This window comes from Meleagris gallopavo, chromosome 8 (assembly GCF_905368555.1).
Source record: "Meleagris gallopavo chromosome 8, MGAL_WU_HG_1.1, whole genome shotgun sequence".
NCBI lineage: Eukaryota > Metazoa > Chordata > Aves > Galliformes > Phasianidae > Meleagris > Meleagris gallopavo.
The window spans coordinates 7,320,592-7,331,893 of record NC_139411.1 but is presented as its reverse complement, the minus strand read 5'-3'; the positions used below and the strand labels follow the sequence as shown (position 1 = coordinate 7,331,893).

Here is an 11,302-nt window from a genome sequence, read left to right as displayed (position 1 = left end):
GCCACTGCAAACTCCCATCCAGAAATCAGATGTGTTGGAAAGCAGTCAGTTCCTGAAGATACGGCAATTAAATTTCTTTCAAGAGGTAGATGATTGTCCTGTCTGGGAACCACGCAAATTCTTCCTGCAGTTTTTCTAAGCGAGACCTCAGATTTTGCCTTCTACTGTAGTGTAAATAGTTAAGAAGGGTAAGCGGTTCCACTTCCCTCCAGAAAGCAGTTCTGTCTGACCTCTCAAGGCAGGCATGTCTCAGCAGTCTGAGTAGCTTATAGTGTAAGCAGTGAGATTTGCATGACTGTAAGGGAACTGCAAGGCAGGGCCCGAATCACTGATTGAGCACCTGGGAGAGACCAGGTCAGGCCTGGGAGCACAGGTGAGGGCAATTTGACTGTGGAGGGCAAGGGGTGGAGCCAGGCTCTACCCCTCTTAGACCCCATTTAAGGGCTGACTGCCACTGAGGAAGGATCTCTTTCAGGAGAACCCTCCTTTGCGGAGTTGTTTCATGAGCCTTGGACTTTGGATGTGTGTGTGCACTTTTCTTTTTGCGACAGTTTCTCATTGTGCCTGTCTCATGGCAGTTTTGAAGATGAAATCTGAAGCCTTGCTCTTTACTTATGAACCTACGAACCACTGAGACTAAATCAGGTAAAGGAATTTAAAAGATCTCCTATTGTCCTTGCACAGTTTAATTTTTATTTCTTTTCAAGTAAAAAAAAAAAATCCTTAGTTTGACATTCAGTGCGTAGGTTTGGGTGGGGAGGGATTTATCTTCTCAGCTTGGGAACTTGAGTTGATGCAGAAGGGAGATGACTGAGGATGTTATTACTACAAGTGAGCACACCAAGTGTGCTGTGTTGTGTGATGAGGGATTGGTGTTCTATAGAAACAAGGACAGAACAAAGTTCAGATTTTTTGAAACCACTCATGGTAAAATGCTGGTGGTTGTGAAGCTCATATGAATTAAGGAGATTACTGCTTTTGTTTCTGATTGATCATAAAAATAAGGAAGAAAAGCCTTTTTTCTCTTCACTGATGGAGGAATATACTCATATGGTCTGATCAAAGTGAGGGTAAAGAGTTTATAACTTGGTTTGTAATGGAAGACATGACAAAGACTGGTACATACATTGGAAGTCATCTTCTGAGTGCTGGCACCCAGGAACCACTGATAGGGGTCTTTTTTGGCAGCTTTAGGCTTTGAAGCTGCAAACCATACTTCTTGCTCAGCCATTCTGGATAGTAATGGTAGGCTACCACTAATAATGTTACTATGCAGATAATGTGAATAGTAAAATGAATTGGATTGTAGCAGTTAAAAATACCCAACTTTAGGAAGAAAGTGTTTATTTGTAGCTATGTATTTATTAGTGATTTATTACAGACCTTAAATATACAGATACAATAATCCGATACATTACAGATTATTACAGATGGTACTCGATTCATCTACTAGAGGGATGTTTCTATTAACATCAACTGTCTAACACCTCCTGAGTCAATAATTGCTGTATCCTCTGTTTAACAGTTCCTACAAGTTTATTGGCACTAATTGGCATCCTCCCACCATGTGGGAATGCGAGAAAACGCCCATATTACAAAAGCACGACATCTGTGCCTGTGGTCCAGTTCCAAACATGTATTGCCTCTTTGAGGAGGTAAGGGAAATTCTTGTCATGTGAGGGGATCCAGAACCTAAATCCTGTGCCAGGAAACAGCCCTTCCTACTTGTACCTCTTAAAACAAACAGAGGGCTAAGCACTGACTTGCCCCCATACAAAAGAGGCTCCAAGCATTTGTTAGAATAAATGAGATCAGGAGAAGCTGTGAGACAGGCACCAGTCAGATTCCAGGGGCTTCTTGTGGGGTGCAGTTCTCTTCAGTATTGCTGTAAGCAATCGGGACACAAGGAGTCAAATGTGTATTAAGTATGTTTGCTGATTACAGTACAGTAGGAGGAGCTATGTACTCCCCAGGGACAGAAGGGCTCTGCTGAGTTACCTCTACCCAGCAGCAGGCCATACAATTGCCAGCCAAGTGAAGTTAGACTGCAGCCAGCACCTGATTCTGCACCTGAGAGGGGCCAACCCCAGCTACAGCCAGGGGGATGAGGCCAGAGAGCTGCCCTGGGGAAAGGAATCTGGGTGCCACAGCTGACAGCAAGTTAAATCATTAGGAGGGCTGGCCACAGCCTGGGGCACATCAGGCCCACCACTCCCAGCCAAGCAAAGGAAGGGATCATTCTCCTCTGCACCACAGAGGTAAGGCCTCAACAGTGAGCATCGCGTGCAGTTCTGGGCCCTCCACTATCTATTAAAGAAGAAATAAAGCTCTCCAGCAGCATTCAAGAAAGGCCCCAAACTCCCTCCAACTAGCCAAAAGGAGGCTGTAGCAAGGAGGGGGTCAGCTTTTCCCCCAGCTAGCCTGGGATGAGATGGGAACGGCCTGCAAGTTGGAGCAGACGAGGCAGAGGTTGCAGATGAAGAAAAACTTGGGAGAAAGAGGGATGAGATATCAGAACAGGCTTCCCTGAGGGAGCAGTTACAGCCCCCAGCACTGACAGTTGGCAAAGCATTTGGACGCTGGTCTCAGCCACAGCAGTCCAAGTCTGGGCAGTTTCACGCAGAGCTAGGAGTTGCAAGTCCCTCCTGAGCCAGGATGCTTTCCGATTCTGTGAACAAAATGAGACAGACATTTCACTGAATTTGTGTATTTGTTTCTTCACTTGTCCTCTCATCTCGGTAACATACATTTTAGACATCCCTGCGGAAAATAAGCCTCCATTCCATTTATCACAAGGACCGATGCTTCATCACCTGCCTACATCTTGAACTTGTGAGTAGAATGACCTGACAACTCATTGAAACTCCACTGAAGTCATTAGGTAAGTAGTATCACATCTAACTGGATGAACTCCATTTTCTATCTTGAATCATCCACACGTTGCATGCGAATGGCAGAATTCAATTATTAACTGATTAAATATGAAGCCAATTAACAATTGTGGACTCTTGCATAAACTACACTGCAATATATTGCAGTACGCTATTCACTAACATTCAGTGCAAAAGCAGAACCCCAGCGGCAGTTCCACCGCTGTTACTGAGAAGCTCAATGCAGGTCACGATGTATTTGCATAGTTAGTGTTAGAAGAATTCAGTCTCAGCACGGGATGAAGGCTTACAGAAACTAACTTACCGAGACTCAAGATGAAGGGTTTCAAGGTGAAGCACCGGCTCAGGTCACTTAGCAAGAAACCAGAGAGATTCTCAGTGAACTCATCTTACAAATGGAAAGCAGAAGTTTCTTTTGCAAGACAGTCACTGCCATCTGCTCTTGGGCTGGCACACCCACCCGCGAGCTCAAGAAGCTCTACCGAGCTCAAGAAACACTGGTCTCTGGACATCTCTGCAACAGTACAAACAGTGGCAACATAATTGGCCTTTTCACTTACCCAGTAAAGCAAGCCTGACACACTATATTTTTGCAGTAGATAACTTGTAAAAATGTTTGGTATTGATTTGTTTCTTTTTTCCCCAAACGTGCAATGCTATGTAGTCAACTGCTCAAGGGATTTTTCTCCCTTTTTGTCTTCCCCAAGGTAAATAACATCAGCAGCAAAGGAACAAGGCCCAAGAGCAGAAATAGAAGGCACATCCTTGGCTATTTTTTGCGGTAAGCGAGGATTTATTGTTGTTTTAAGTCAGAGACAGACAGATACCCACTTCATCAAAAAAAACTTGGAGTTACCTAAGCCTAGCCCTTCCCTTTTAGTGACATTTCAAGACGCGTACACCACAGCTGTATTTAACCTCCAGCCACACTTAGCCCAGTCCTTTCAAAAGGGAAATCCCCACACCCCCCAAGCATAGTCAGTTACCACACAGAGCAAGAAATTTCTTAAGTCACAGAGCAAGAGTTGTTTCAAGAAGGCTTGACCTGAGGATTAAAATGAATGGTTTTCTCTTTCAGCAGGACCCAGCTCCTCCGCACTCCATCTCCCACCTTCAGGACCAGGAGCAACACCACAAAGAAGCCATCACCACACAGGAGCCACTCCAGGACCCACAGAAGAGATGCCTTCACCAGGGAGGGGGGGCACCGGGCAGGCAGGAGGGGGGGCACCGGGCAGGCAGGAGGGGGGGCACCGGGCAGGCAGGAGGGGGGGCACCGGGCAGGCAGGAGGGGGGCACCGGGCAGGCAGGAGGGGGGGCACCGGGCAGGCAGGAGGGGGGGCACCGGGCAGGCAGGAGGGGGGGCACCGGGCAGGCAGGAGGGGGGGCACCGGGCAGGCAGGAGGGGGGGCACCGGGCAGGCAGGAGGGGGGGCACCGGGCAGGCAGGAGGGGGGGCACCGGGCAGGCAGGAGGGGGGGCACCGGGCAGGCAGGAGGGGGGGCACCGGGCAGGCAGGAGGGGGGGCACCGGGCAGGCAGGAGGGGGGGCACCGGGCAGGCAGGAGGGGGGGCACCGGGCAGGCAGGAGGGGGGGCACCGGGCAGGCAGGAGGGGGGGCACCGGGCAGGCAGGAGGGGGGGCACCGGGCAGGCAGGAGGGGGGGCACCGGGCAGGCAGGAGGGGGGGCACCGGGCAGGCAGGAGGGGGGGCACCGGGCAGGCAGGAGGGGGGGCACCGGGCTCCAGCCCAGACAGAAAAATTTCCATTACTGACCTGCACCCAACCCTCCCACCCTAAAAAAAAATAATCTCTCTGAGATAGTGCAAACCCCACTCAACAGCCCCTACCCAGAGGGGAGGAGGGCACAGCCCACTCAGAGTGGGCTGCACCCCCCTACCATCAAAACCTGAGTTGACCCACCTGCCAGACACCAACTTACCTCTACACCTTCAAACAGCCACTCAGAGCCCTTCCCCAGCAGCACAGGAATTCTGCCAAGGGATCACCTGCAAGGCACACCTTAACAACCCACACTTACCTCTTGGGACACCAGCTGCAGCAGGTCCTCGGGGAACAAAACCGCTCAAGTGCTACAACTCAGACTCCTGCAGGCACCACTTCTCACTCTCCCTCCACAAGTGGACGTGCCACACCTTCAAACAAAAACGAATTCCGCCACCTAGGGGCAGCACACACAGCTCAGGGACAAAAAGGACGCAGCTCACCTCGCTCCAGAGTCGCACCAATGCAATGCCTGCAGGAACAACTCCACAAACTGCTTCTGAGGCGCCACGGAGGGCTCACAACTCCAGGCTGATCCTCACTGCCGAATGCTCCTGTGTGCCGCTCACCCTGTAACAAGATCAGCCAGGCACAACTTGAAAATTCACAAGGAAGGAGACTCCACAACCTCTCCAAGCAGCTTATTCCATCCCTCTCAGTGAAATCATTCTTCTTCATACAGAACTTCCAGTCTCAGAACACTGCCCCCATTCTACCACCCATCCCCATCAACTACACTCCTTCACTTAGATACTTACTAACAGATGCAATATTCCACAACAGCCACTGCCATTCCCTCATCTAATCAGACAATCAGAACATCACGCAAGGCTACCATCTCAGTCTCACCTCACTTCCCCTCGCTGAATCTGCCATGACTGCTCAAGAAGTAACTCCCCTTCCAGTTGCTCCGAGATAACATCTACAACAAGCTGTCCCAGCACAGTGCCAGGGAGGGAGGCGACGCTGACCGACCTAGAGTTGCACAGGCTGTCCTCCTCACCCTTCCTGAAGACTGCTGTGATGGCGGCTCTCCTTCAGTTCTCTGGCACCCTTCCTGTAGAAAAAAAAGCAGTCACTTCTGCCAGCTCCCTCAGCACACGTAGGCACATCCCATTAGGGTCTGGGATTTTGCAGGCATCGATTTCACCTAAACGAAATTTGAACAGCTCCCCCACGCTCAAAACAAAGTCATCCTTCCTCAAAGACTCTTTCATCTGATATACCCCATGAGCAGCAGTAACTGCTGAAGCCGAGAAAGCATCTGGCACAGCTACCTTCTCACATCCCCTGTTCTGCAAGGTGGGGGCCCCGATAACAGCAGGCCCACACATTCCCTGCTCTCTATTTCCCTGTTTGCAGGTTTGCCAACTTGAGTGAGCCTTCACCTTCCTCCCCAAAGGTGATGCTAAAGGGGCCCTAACCTTCCTTTTTCTTTTCTGGTTTATCTATGACCTCCTCCTTCACCCGTGCAGGTCTCCTGTCACTGCTGCTCTATTTCTTACCCTTAGGGATGCACCCTCCTGAGCGCAAACAAGTAATGCGGAGTCAGGAGCCTCTGGCAGGACCCCTTTCAGTGCTCTAACCCAAGGAATACCTCCAAGGTGGTCCTTCAAGAGGACAAAGTTGGCTCCCTCAAAGTCTGAGGTTTCAGTCCTACTTATTGCTTTGCATCTTCTGCATACATCCCGAACTCCACCAACTCGCAACTGCTGCGCTTGAGGCTGCCCCGGTCTTCGCATCCCCGACCGGCCCTTCCTCCATACTGAGTACATGAGTACAAGATCCAGCAGCGCCTCTCTCCTCATTGGCTCCTCCATCACCTCTGACAAAATTTGTCTTTGACACCTACAGAAACCTCCTGGAATGAGGTACACCTGACAGCTCTGCTTCATCAACAAATGGCAGGCTGGTTCAAATCTACTGTGATAACTGACATCCACAGCTGTGAGCTTACTGTCAACTGTGTGCAGATGATCTTTTCAGCTTCCTCATCTGTAACCAACACACCCAGTGATGTTACCCACACTTACTGCCTCTTGAGCCTCACACATCACTGCTCCCCTGCTTCTTCATTCATCCCTCAGCAGAGCTCAATATCTTCCACTTCTCTCTCTGGAAGAGCAACTCCACCACCTCACCTGTCTCTCCTATAAAGAACACAGCCAGTAGACAGGAGGGGGGGCCCCCTCAGCTCCCAACCCTCCCACCCTACAAAAAACCGTCTCTACAAGATACTGCAAACCCCAGTCAACATCCCCATGCCCAGGGGCAAAAGCACAGCTCGCACAGGATGTGAGCTGTGCTTTTCCCCCATAGGAAATACCAAGCACACAAAACAACTCCACAGAAGCCACTACTTCATGCCACACTACACACACCCAACTGCCCAGCCACACAAAGCCAAATACACCAAGATGCCTCTCCTGAACACCACAAGCTCACCTTTACACCCACAAAAGCCACCTTCTTTAAGGGATCCAAACAGGGGCTCCAGGGCCAAGGGAGTACACACACACACACACACGAACAAAAACAAAAACACACCCACCAAGAGGACCAGAGATCTACCCAAGGAGGACCACCTATAACACACACAACAAACAGTGCCCACCTGGTAGATCTCCTAGACTGGGAGCTGTGCTGCACATGAGGAAGAAGCAGAGGAGAAGGACCTTCCTTTCGGGACACCAGCTCCACCAGGATCTGAGGGAAGCAAACAGCTTGGGAGTGCTGCACCTCACCAACCAAGACAACACACCACCCCGCTACAGGAAACAGCACCAGGACTCCAAGCTCCCACAAAAAGCTGTCGCCAGTGCCCTGCAGGCTGCGCTTCTCACCTCTCACTCCATTCCTCCAGGAGCTGATCTGCCACACACCATTAGGGCTGAAATCAACATACGCCATCACCCCTCAAACAGAAAGGACTTTTCTCCCTGACACCCGGTCCCAGCCAGAAAAATCCAGCCCAGGGGCAGCGCACACTGGTCAGGGACGCAAGGACACCACTTACCTCACTCCATAGACTCTCACTAGCAGGATCCCCACTCCAGCCCTGAACCTGTATGAAGAGCTCCATGAATTGCTTCCAAGGGGGCACAGGGCTCACATCCCTGGGTCCCCCATCGCTCACCTCTTTCATCCCACCGCTGATGAAAGCGCTTCCACACTCAGGCAGATCCTCACTGCTAAATGCTCCATTGTGGCACTCACCCTGCAACAATGACATCCAGTCCCACACATCACCCAAGAAAGCATCCAGACAAGACTTGAATATCCCTAGAGAAGGTGACTCTGCCACCTCTCCAGGCAGCCTGTTCTATCACTCTCACAGAAAAAGCATTCTTACTTCTGATGTTCAAGACCGTGAACATTGCCCCATTCTGCCACCACACACCTCCCATCAGTGTGAGAACAAGCCCATCCCCAACAAATAGACTCCTGCACTTCAGAGATTCACTGACAGTAATGATATTCCCCCCCCCCCCCCATCCCCAACATCCACTGCCTTTCTCTAAGAGACATCACAACGCAGAAGGTTACCAGGTTGGTCCAGCATCATTTCCCTTCACTGAATCCACCGCAGCAACTCCTTAGAAATATCTTGCTCATCAAATCATTTGGAGATGTCACCTAGACGAAGCTGTCCCATCGCCTTGCTGAGGAGGGAGGTCAGGCTGGCTGGCTTGTAGTTGCACAGGTCATCTTCTCATCCTTTCTGAAGGCTGTGGCAATGTGACTATCCTCCAGTCTTCAAGCACCTTTCCGACAAGAGCATACACAATATGATAGAGAGCTTTAGCAATCACTTCTACCAGCTCCATTGGCACGCGCAGACATATCCCACTAGAGCCCAGAGATCTGTAGGCATTGACTTGTGTGAAATGATCCTTCACCTGCTCCTAAGCAATCGACAGGATGTCATCCTTCCTCAAAGACTCCTTCCTCCTGCATCTGGGATTCCCAAGAGTGGTCTCATCAGTGAAGCAAATAAGTGGTTCAGCACCTCTGCTTTCTCACATTCCCCCCCTCGCCAGGGCCCCCGCCTCATAAAACAGGCAGGTCCACACATTCCCTACTCTCCTTTTTGCTGTTGGTGAACTTGAAAGCTTCTGTTAGTATCACCGCTGGGGAGAAAGGTGATGGCTAAGTGGGCCTTAGCCTTCCTTCTCCCCTTCAGGTTTATGCACAAGCTCCGATTCGCCAATCCAGGTCTCCTGCCATTTCTGCTCTACTTCTTACTCTTTGGGATGCACCCCTCCTGTGCACAGAGGAAGTTATGCATGAGCATAGTAACACCTGGCAAGACCCCCTCTGATCCTCTAACCCAAGGGACACCTCCAAGGTAGTCCTTTAAGATGACAAAGTTGGCTCCCTCAAAGTCCAGTTTTTCAACCCTACATATTGCTCCACATCTTCCACATGATCTCAAACTTTGCCATCTCAAGGCCACCCTTGGTCTGCACATCCCCAACTGGTCCTTACACAATATGCAGAAATAGCTCTGGCAGCACCTCTCTCCTCACTGACTCCTCCATTGCCTGTGTCAGAAACTTTATCTTTGACACATCGCAGGAACCTCCTGGAATGAGGTATACCTAGCAGCATTGCTTTCTTAACAACTGACAGGGTGGTTCAAGAACTCATGCCCACAGCCATGAGGTTACTTTCAGCTTTGTGCAGGAGGACTTCTCAACTCCCTCATTCTGGTCTGTAACCAACACACCCAGTGATGTTACCCACATTTACTGCTTCTTGAACCTCACACGCCAGCTCCCCTACTTCTTAATTTATCCCTAGGCAGAGCTCACTACGTTCCAGTTCTCTCACCAGTCTGTCTCTCCTATAAAGAACACAACCATCTACAACAGCATTCCAGTCGTGCAAGCCATCCCTCCACATCTTCCGTGATGGGAACGAGGTCACTCTCCTGTATTTACAGGTAAGGGAAGGGAGGAAATACATGGTCCCATCCCGTTCACTCCCACCGCTGAAAGCGGAAGGGGCTGAAGTACCCACAAATCCCTTCTCGGGCGGTTCAGCACTGGCCCTTCTTAAATGGTTTTGCAGGAACCCGTCGGTGGTACCGTGCTGATCTCTGAGAAAGAGAAACGGCCGAGCGACAGCCCTACATGAGCCCCAAGAAGAGAGAACTTACCTAATGATTCCCAGACCCTCACTGCTTCCACCATCTCAACTGTTAGGGCTGACAAGAGGCTATACTGCAGCCTTGGCTCAGCCTGCAATAGAAGAAAACTTCTGTTTAAGCAGCCTTTGCGTTGCCTCTTATTCCCAGCAGCACCGAGGCTGGAGGAATACGGCCCCATCCTGCTCGCTCCTAGCAGTGGGATCAGGAGAAACTGAAGCCCCCGCTAAAAAGCCCTGGAGGATCTAAGAACAGCTCATGGCTATGCTAGGACTCGGCTAACCGAGCGGCAGCTCCCTCCGAAATCGGAGGCGATGTTATACGGGCTCCGAGAAACCGGAGGAGCCCGGCTGGAGACCCGCGCCGGCCCCGAACGGAGAGCGGCGAGAGCCCGGCGGCTTCCTGCTGCGGGCGGACGGCCCCGAATGGCTCCTGAACGCTCGCCGCCTCCGCGGTCCCGTTGCTACCGGAACGGCTTACCGGTTCGGGCTGATCTTCACCGGGAGATATCTCACTGCAGCCTGAAACAAAACAACACAATAAATAGAGAACATTACATAGAAACCCAAGGTGCCATTTTAAAGGCAGCCCCTCGCGGGACAGAGGAACAGAACTCACTCCGGCTCTCGCAGGCAATGAACCCCAGCAGCTCTCGTAGCTCTCACCGGCCTCAGGAGGAGCTTAAGAGGCGGTGGGGCGGACCCGCCCCGGGCTGCCGACGAGGCGCAGCTGTGCCCGGCCGGCAGCGGCCCCGCGGCACCTGGGAGTCGCTGCCTCGTTAGCGCCGGCGGGGCCGGCCGGGAACGCTGACAGTTAGACATGCGGACTCTAGATCCGAATTAGGGACTTTCGATTATGCGCTTCTCCTCACCTCATTGTGAGATTTATTAGTAAGTTAAATAATTGTGCCTAATTCAAACGGATCACTTAGCATTGCACACGAAACTCTTCCAAAGGATGTCCCTGGCCTTAACAGTTTCCAGAGCTCCCTACTGTGTGCTGTCTCTGCTCGGCTTTCCCTCTCCCCTAGTGTCAATAAACAATCAAACAAACAAACAAATAAATAAATAAATAAATTTTAAAAAATTTTAAAAAGTTTGTTGAACATGCAAAAACTTTGTACCTGACCGAGAAAATGTGACTGAAGGTAGCAGTACATATATGGGAGTAGTGATGTGACAAATGCTCACATGGGTTAATGATTGCATGCATAATGATGGCATGTGAGAAAATTGCTGACTGGTGAAATCTGTAGCAGAGCTCAGGGTTACGCTCACATGTCACATAAGTGGGTAGGAACGTTTTCAGTGAGATTTCAGTTGTCTCCAGTTAAGGACGTGGGTACTCTGTAAAGACTTCAGTGATGAAATTCACTTTACGTAACAGTTTTGTTCTTACTTTAAAATCCTGAAAGTTGGACTACACTTGTTTTCATTTCTTACAATGCTAGAACTATGAATGTTTTTATATGCACACTGT

The 11,302-nt window shown here is 50.6% G+C and overlaps 1 long non-coding RNA gene across 11 annotated transcripts; it reads right to left on the bottom strand.

Annotated features, from left to right (window-relative positions):
• Positions 1-1,342: 1,342 nt before the first annotated feature.
• Positions 1,343-10,759, bottom strand: LOC104911924 (uncharacterized). 11 transcript variants are annotated; one of them, XR_014884731.1, is made up of 15 exons: positions 10,442-10,759; positions 10,304-10,344; positions 9,836-9,917; positions 8,221-8,438; positions 7,811-7,891; positions 7,691-7,738; positions 7,518-7,564; positions 7,289-7,380; positions 6,708-6,824; positions 5,524-5,731; positions 5,118-5,244; positions 4,931-5,045; positions 3,937-4,002; positions 3,196-3,405; positions 1,343-2,668 (listed from the first exon to the last, which is right to left on the bottom strand). It is a non-coding gene; the product is annotated as an uncharacterized LOC104911924 (long non-coding RNA). The 11 variants fall into 11 exon arrangements; XR_014884732.1 differs by having other exon boundaries at positions 3,196-3,242; positions 3,352-3,405; positions 4,931-5,244; positions 10,442-10,755; XR_014884730.1 differs by lacking the exon at positions 3,937-4,002 and having other exon boundaries at positions 10,442-10,756.
• Positions 10,760-11,302: the final 543 nt, after the last annotated feature.